Source organism: Sinocyclocheilus grahami, unplaced genomic scaffold (assembly GCF_001515645.1).
Source record: "Sinocyclocheilus grahami isolate Dianchi unplaced genomic scaffold, SAMN03320097.WGS_v1.1 scaffold797.1, whole genome shotgun sequence".
Lineage (NCBI taxonomy): Eukaryota > Metazoa > Chordata > Actinopteri > Cypriniformes > Cyprinidae > Sinocyclocheilus > Sinocyclocheilus grahami.
The window spans coordinates 307,512-314,966 of NW_015505976.1; the positions used below are offsets into that span (position 1 = coordinate 307,512).

General features: G+C 39.7%; 1 protein-coding gene across 1 annotated transcript in view; it reads left to right on the top strand.

Annotated features, from left to right (window-relative positions):
- The window catches only part of celf2 (cugbp, Elav-like family member 2), a 175,022-nt gene that overhangs the window by 544 nt on the left and 167,023 nt on the right, over nucleotides 1–7,455 (top strand). The window lies entirely within an intron of this gene.

Below are 7,455 nucleotides of genomic sequence, written 5' to 3' on the forward strand. Positions count from 1 at the left end.
AGTTCGCACATATACTGTCATGTGTCTGACGCATGGAGTGTCTTATTAACCCCTTGAGCGACCAAACCCTCCCCGGAACGCACCGGGAATGAGGAGTCTTATCGGACCGGGCGCGTCTCAACTCATCTGTGATGCGGGATGATGGTGCTGATGCTGAGAAGACGCGGTGCGCATCGCTCCGAGATTTATATAGAATACTTCATTTATGCACTTTAAGTCAATCGACTTGACATTTTGGTCTGTTTCTTTTTCCCTTTTTCTTTTTTTAAAGACCCCTTGGGATCTTGAAATGACACATGGTGTTGCGCATCTCCATCTATTGCGCAAACAAATGCGTGGCTTTGAAGTTTTCTTCTTCGTTTTACCTTAGTTGTTGGATATTTATCAAGTGCGGGTCAAAACTGAGCTACCAAGACTGAGCATTATAAACAGCTGACCCTAACCCTATTATCTTTGGAGATTTATAGTCATTTTGGAGTATCGCAGCTGCTTTTAAAGTGTCTAAAATGTTAAATACGCAGCTCGCCATAGGGGTTGAGACAGCCATTGTGTTATCTCAGTTCAGTTTTTTTTTGAGGAAGTATAGAAGGACAACTGAAACCACAGAAAGCATGTCATGATGTCAAATCGTTCCGCATTAGTTCTCGGAAACACACTTTTAGAGGACAGCAGTATGACCCTAAAATAAGATTTATATTATATTATATTTGCTTTTGCAAAAGGTATTTAGTATTTTTTCTAATAATCTGCAAAATAAATAAATATTTTAGTCAGTTGTTGAATGTTGAGCTCCCAGATGTTTTAGACAAATACATAAGAGGTTCAGTCAGAATTACTAATGGCACTTTAAAAGCGTTCATGAACATATTTGTAATGAGGGTATGAAGAGCGAACTATAAATACTCTGGATCTTCATATATAGTTCAGGATTCTGGGTTGTTGTAAATTGGGGCGCCGCTGTATTCCACACTGAATTATGAAAATAGATCAAGGGTATAAAGATGACACGCTGTGCTCTCTCAGAAGAAGTGTTATTTTTGGTCAATTATTTATTCCGATAAGCAGGTCGTGGCTCAGACTGCACCAAAATGCATATACGTGTCCTCAAACGTGTACATGCGAAAACGCACATTCTGTTGGATGTATTTAAATGTGCAAATCCCATATTGATTCATACTAGAACACACACACACATGTACTGTCCTGTTTTAATAGCCTTACTGTGTAGGTGACTACTGCTGCATTTAAGTAGACATTTCCCGATCGATGTAGCACTATTAGTCAGTATGTTCCTTTTTTTTCTCTCTCTGACTGACACTCACGATCACGGTTCCACCCCAGAGCCGTCCGGGGCATAATCTTCTGTTCAGAGAGGGAGAAAAGGGGCTGATGGGGAATGTGTGATGGATCGCTATTTGTCTTTTTCTTCTTTATTAGTGTGGAGGCTCTATATTAGCCAGAGGAGCAGCTGCTGGACCGCCTTAATAAAGACCAGCTTAAGTTTTCCTGTCTTTCTGTTGCGTCTCTTTACGTTTCTCTCTTTCTTATGTGGTTCTAGGGTACTCAGTGGCATTCTTTACAGCCTAATGAAGCCACCAGACAACCCAGAGTCATGTGTGTGTGTGTGTGTGTGTTTGTGTTGAATCCGATTAATTTTCTCATTATCTCTCCTTTAGTTCAAACCCCTTTCTTCTGTCATCCTTTACTTGAGTAAAATCTGGGAAACAGACTGAGAAAGCAGATAAAATGGATCCAGAAATAACTTTTCTATCTATTAAGTTGATGAAGTTGCTGCGCAAACAAAAACTCCAGCGTCTGCATTTTTCCTCAAGTTTCTACCGAATCGACACCTCTGAACATCTCGCCGTCAGCTCGCAATAATTTCTGCCTAGTTCAAATACATGATCTTGGATTGCGTCTGAATATGACACATCGTAATGATATCGCATTTTTCTTATGATCCGTGCAGTGGAAATTTCCGACGTGCTTAATTTCTTTTTAGGGCTCAGCTCTCTGCGGGATCACTCTGTCATGATCCCACTTTTCCTTCAGAAGGGCTCGATGCATTTGTAACACGGATGTCGTTTGAATGACAGACTTTCAGATTTATTTCAGCTGCTTTTGCATTCAACGCATTTTTGCACTTACAAAAGAACTTGAAATTCATTTATGTAATTTGCAGCATGTAAATGTCATGCTAGGGTAATAGTGTTCTATCTATCTATCTATCTACACCATTCTCTACTTCTGTAAGAGCATCTTCGCCTTGTGTTCACCTTTGCAATTTCTTTACCTTTCTCTAACTTTTGCGTGAATGTCTTGCGCGAAAACGAAGCCAAGAGATGCAACTCCGTTCTGTCACTGCAAGCAACAAGAACAAAAATACCATGGAACTCATGTCCGCCCACACAGACACACACACAATGAGTCATAAGCACATGCATAATGTTCTAACACACACATACAGGCACACAACAGCCTCTCTGTCACGCTGACATGCACACACTGCGCTCTGCGCGCTTCGGAAGGCAGGTTGAGTCTGTAATGAGAGGCAGCATGCTTATTAATACCACTTGATTACATTGAAAATTACTTTAAATAACAATGACAAGTTGTTGCCTTTATTGAATTAGCAGAGAGGCAGGCGGGGGAGATGATTTGATTAGAGGCATATTTAAACACGTGATTTGGTGTTCTTGCGCCTGATGGCAGGTAAACTTGGTTTCTCGTTGTCTTTTTAGATCCTTCTGTCTTTCACTCGTTTTAGCAGAGCGAGAAATCGACTTGTTTTTAGGCCAGAGAGAGAGTAGCGCTAGTGGAGAGGCAATGGAGTGGCAAGCATCCGTCTTTAGCAGTGGGTGACCTCTGACCTTTGCAGTGTTGGTTTTAATGAACGCTGTTAGCGGCAACGGCTCCGAGTGTGTGTTTAAGCCTCTGCCCAGGATGCATCCGTAATTATCTGGCTGAGTGGCTTTTCTGTGCGCGTGTGTGTGGGTGGGCGGCTCATGCCGTTAGCCTGTCCCTTATCCCCGGCATTAGCGGCTAGCTGCAGACAGTGGCGCACAGACGGGCGGCGCAGATGAACGGCATTCCATGCTGATCTCTGCACCTGTACCAGCCTCAGACGCACACGGCAGCGCACGCCACTCCGACCCAGCAGGTCTAGGCACTGCGCAGCATAAAAAAGAATAAGATCTTTAATGGAGTAAACGCATCTAGAATAACTAACCTCCATTATGTATGTCTAGATAGAGAGAGAGAGAGACAGATAAATAGATAGATAGACAGACAGACAGACAGACAGACAGATAGATAGATAGATAGATAGATAGATAGATAGATAGATAGATAGATAGATAGATAGTTTAGTCATAAAATGCTAATTTTAGAGAATTAGATAAAATCAAGTTAAAAATGTTCTTGTGAGTGTATATTTGTTCTCTGGTTTGTTAGTTGTGTACTCTGTTCTTGTGAAAGCTCAGGGTAATGAGGAAGAGGTGGATGAAGCGATGTGGCAGTGCAGGCTGGAGGTGAAGACAACATTTGATGAGAGTGTGTGCTGGATCCACTGCTCTCCTCTAGACTTCTGTATTATTGGCTCGAGTCAGTGTGGCGATGCACTGCCCTCCGCCGTCTAGTCAGTGTACCCATTATGCTGTCTGTGTATGTGCGTCTGTGTGTGTGACCAATATTGTTCCACAGTCTGACATTTTCGGAGCCTGCGTGAGCTACCCAGATGGGTCTGCACCCCTTGAAGTTAAACCCCCACCCCTCACACACACTCTCTACCTAGAGAACGTAATTACAATTATCAGCTCACCCATCACAATTACAGCTGAAGGAGAGAGAGAGAGAGGGAAATGAATGCAGGCAGTACAATAGATGCTCGAAAAAATGAGACTGCGAGAGATAAAAGTGGAAAGAAGATGGATGGGGACAGAGAAATTGTACTACTTTTTTATATAGATCCTCTGTTGTACCTTCTGTGCCCCAAATAACAGTATCCTTGAAACACATAATCACCATACATTTCCTGTAAAAAGAAAAATCTCTTAAATATCTCAGTAGTTTCTCACAGACAGCAATGAGATTAATTGAAAAGCAAAGTGAAACTTTTAAGTCCGATAAAGGAAAAAGAAAAGAAAACTCTAGTAAACCTACATTTAAAGAGTTTTACAAGAATCACAGGTCTCACTTTATTTTTAGGTCCAGTTCTCACTATTAACTAACTAATAACTACAACTTTGGCCTCAATAAACTCATAATTACTGCTTATTAATATTTAATTAATAGTTAATAGTAGTTAGGTTGTTAGGTTTAGGTTTAGGTATTGTAGGATTTGGTATGTCATGCTGAATATGTGCTTTATAAGTACTAATAAACAGCCAATATGTTAGTAATATGCATGCTAATAAACAATTAGTTAATAGTGAGTGTTGGTCCATATACTAAAATGTTACCAAATGACAGGATAGAATTTAAAAAATAAATAAATAAAAATAAAAAATAGGTCTCAATATGAACTCAGTTATTTTTCATCAAAGTTCTAAGAAGATCTAAGCTATGATGTCCACTTTAATTTAATACCTTGATACTCTTTCTATATGTCTCACCGTCTTTTTTATGATAAGAAACTTTTCTGAAAAAACATCTGAAATATTTTTAGATCTTAATCTCCTAAGCAATAAAAGAGCAACCTTTGAGACATAGAATTTACTGTTGTATCTTAATACGGCACTTTCGTATTTCTAGCTATTCTGAATTTTGTGTGTGTGTGTGTGTGCGAGAGACACAGAAACAGATTTCTCCCCCATTTGGCTGGTTGAGGCAATTGGGAAATGGTCACAGGATTTTAATGAGAATCTGAACGTGTGTGTGTGTGTGTGTGAGAGAGCAGTGCATTGTTTAAGCTGTAGGAGAGTGCAGGGCTCAGGACAGAGACTCTTTTCAGGCCGCGCTGAATGTCCGTGATTAAAACTGGACTGAACGTCTGACTGTCTGAGAGAGAGACAGAGCCTATTGTCATCTCTCTCTCTCTCTCTCTCTCTCGTTCTGTGTGTGTAGGCAGTTTTCTATGATAAGGTTGAAATCCAGAGAGGCATATCAGTGCTGGTTTCCTCCTACGCTAGCTTTGAGAGAGGAGAATGTGCTGCAGCTATGTTTGAGGAGAGCACTTCAGGAACCATTCATAGAGCTTTCACACACACACGCGCACACACACACAGAGAGAGAGGCATACACACATTTCTACCCATGTAACTAGCACACGGATGTTTCACCTTGCTGTCAAAAGTAGCACTATCTCTCTTCTCACACTCATTCATACACGCACACGCATTAACATACCACAGACTTCAATTGTTTTTAAATGAAGCTATTTTTATAATGAATACATACTGAAACCCAAGTGCTAAACAAATTTAGTTGTGAAACACAATCTGTTTTGTTTTATTTATGAATGAGGACATTCTTAAATGTATCCATAGGGAGATTTGATCAGATTTGGGGCAAAAGTTAACAAGCTATTTTAAGTATTTTGTTTAAAACGAGTGTTTTGATGCTGTCTAAATGCTAAATGCTAAAAGTCTAAGTGCCATTCATATGGCATATATTTGAGTATGGCTACATAAACCCACAGACACTCTTTGCTATGCTAGTCACAAGTTTGAATGACATTTTTAGTTTTAGTTTGGCATGTAGCATCTGGGAACTTTGAATATTACAAGTACGCTGGGGGAAATATAGTTTGACAATTTTGGCTGCGTATGAACACACCATGCTGTTTATATGTGAGTGTGTGTTGCTTTATAAAATTCCCGGTTAACAGTTGAGCAGGATTATTGTTGAACTGCCTGGATTCTGTAGCCTCATGCAGATTTACAGAGAAACACTCCTCATGTTCACTGCACTCCTTTATTAAAAAGAGCGAAGCGCCTTTCCAGATGCTTTGCTTTGGGAGAGAGAGGTGGCACATACACGCAAGACGGAAACAATCTCTCTCTTTGGCCACATGCTGATATCATTTGTTATGATTTTGCAGCACAGTTTTAAAAGGTTTGTGGGATGAGGCGCACTTGTGGGAAGAGGATGACCTCTATTTTACCGTGACACAGAAGTTGACATGTTCAAAACAAATGAGTGGTAAATGAGATTGGAATTAATAGACAGGGCAAATACTTTTTTTTTTTTACTGTTTTCTTTACAGAACACTGTAGTAAGGGACACAAATTTATACTTATGCTTAATGTGTTTTTTGTGAAACAACAATAATGTTTCATGTCTTAAATCTTTTAAGACCTCATTTCAGAAGTTGATGTGCTGCCATTTGAACACTGATATTGCTTTGAGTTCACGTTTTACCGCAATTGTTTTGTTCTTCTTCAGGCTGACACTCTGATAGCTGAGCTAAGCTTAAACATGCTAGCATCTAATATTTTTCCTCTCTTGTCTCTTTTTCTTCCCTTATATCCTTCGTTGTTCTGCCTCGCTGGCTGTCTGCAAACTCCTCTATCCCTTAACCCCAGCTGAGAACACACTCTTTTGTGTGTGTGTGTGTGTGTGTGTGTGTACAATGTTACATTAGCTAGCGCTCACACAGGAAGTTCTAGACTCCAGCTGTGTTGTGTGTGTTTAATCTTAATTGTAGCTGTCTGTCTGTACTGTGTCTTATGTTTCACTCCACTGCTGAGAGAAAAACTAGCCTTACACTTGTTAAAGGGATCACACACACACACACACACACACACACACTGTCCCCTGGCATGGCCCAGTAACTTTCAGTCTCTCAAGATTAAAATCCAGCATGTGGTCCAGTGCAAGAGGCCAGTTGTCTGTGTGTTATTCTAGGTAAAGTTGGTTTACTGCATGTGAGAGTGGATTATGGCTGTAATGATCATGACATTTTGGCTGCATTGTAATACATATTATTGTGATTAATTGTTTGATTTGTTCATAGAAATTCAGTGACATACACCTGAAAAGTAATTTATTCATATTGAACCTGAAATCGTTCAATAAATGTATGACATTCCACAGAAAAAGAATGATATAAATGATAACTTTTTTAAATTAATTAAAATTTTATTGCTGTATTATTATGTTTTAGTATTACAATATTATTTAATTGTTTAATTATACACACATGGCCCTATAGAAACGCTTGTACTTGCATTATTAAAAGTGCATATTTCATGGTATATTTATTTGCACTAAAATCCCTTTATTTGGGTGGCAATATGTGTTTGCGGTTATCCCAGATAAGCGTGATCAGTTGATTATGCAACAAGGCTAGAGTAGATTGTGTGTGATCAGTAATGGAACTATTTTTACTAGTCTTTCTGGTTAAAACTGAGACTTCAGTGAAAGTCGGAAGTGTGTGTGTTTGTGCGTGCGTGCGTGTGTGTGTGTGTGTGTGTGTGTGTGTGTGTGTGTGTGTGTGTGTGTGTGTGTGAGAGG